This window comes from Lactuca virosa, chromosome 7, assembly GCF_052849685.1.
Source record: "Lactuca virosa cultivar CGN04683 chromosome 7, Lactuca_virosa_CGN04683_v6, whole genome shotgun sequence".
NCBI classification, from domain to species: Eukaryota; Viridiplantae; Streptophyta; class Magnoliopsida; order Asterales; family Asteraceae; genus Lactuca; species Lactuca virosa.
Genome location: NC_136432.1, coordinates 183,894,799 through 183,896,007, shown reverse-complemented (window position 1 = coordinate 183,896,007; position 1,209 = coordinate 183,894,799).

Below are 1,209 nucleotides of genomic sequence, written 5' to 3'. Positions count from 1 at the left end.
ACCTTGGCACGATATCTAACACTTTATGCATCCCAATTAAGATTTTAGAACACTTCATTTTTGACGCTAATTTCGTTGATTCCAAATAGTTCATTATATTTGACTTTTTTTTAATGTTACATTTGACTTAAAATATCGGGTTGTTACAATGGTCTCAACGATTTGCTAAATTTCTTTTTTAGTATGGTTTCACTAATAGCATATGTGATGGTTCATTGTCCATACATAATTAGGGTAGTCATATTGCATATTTCATTCTCTGTGTCGATGACATCATTCTCACAACTTCCTCTATGGAGTTATTGCACACGGTTACCAAGGTTCTTGGTTCTGAATTTGCTATGACAGATCTTGCAGATTTAAAGTAATTCCTTGGTATATTTGTTAAATAAAATTAGCTTTTATAATACTTTATTGAATTTTGTAGAGTTTAATGAATTTTATGAAAAAATTGACAGAATCGTATGGAATGTAGAAAGATGATGTGTCAAATACAAAACATAATCGAGCCTCTAATAACTTCATTGTGTGAACCTGTTGTTAACCAAACTAATTATGGTTGTCCTTCTTCAAAAAATAAGCTTTTCAGCAAAACTTGTGTTGTTCCACTTTCAAAAATCAAAACCTAACAAACAACACATACATTCTTGTTCTCTACTAATGGAAAATGACGAATAAGATATTCCTAACTACCAACAACCAGTAACACATAGTACTCATGCATATACCACATATCCTCAACATCGATACATTAACTAATTTCATCCTTACATCATGCAAGTACAAAAAGTAATCAACGATGGAAATTGTGGTTTTCAAGTAATATCTTTATGTCTCGGTTTAAAGGAAGATGCATGGCCTAATACTTGAAAAGACTTAATTAAAGAGTTGAAGAAATATAAGCCATATAATGTTGGCATGTTTGGAACCTAAGATTAGTCTCATAATTCCAAAGCTTTAAATTTTCCAGCAATCATGCACCTATTGGATAATAATATCGGAAATATCTATTCTCATTGCTTCAAGATATAATGTAATACTACATGATTTAACCGTCACAGGTAGTCAGACATACCTACCACTTCGATCTTTTCCACCGGTGTGGTATAAATGTGTTGTCATAGCAATTGGATATCAAAATGACAATCATTACATCTAGGGATGTGTGTTTGGACCGAATATCCGAACCGAAACCGAAACCTGGACAAG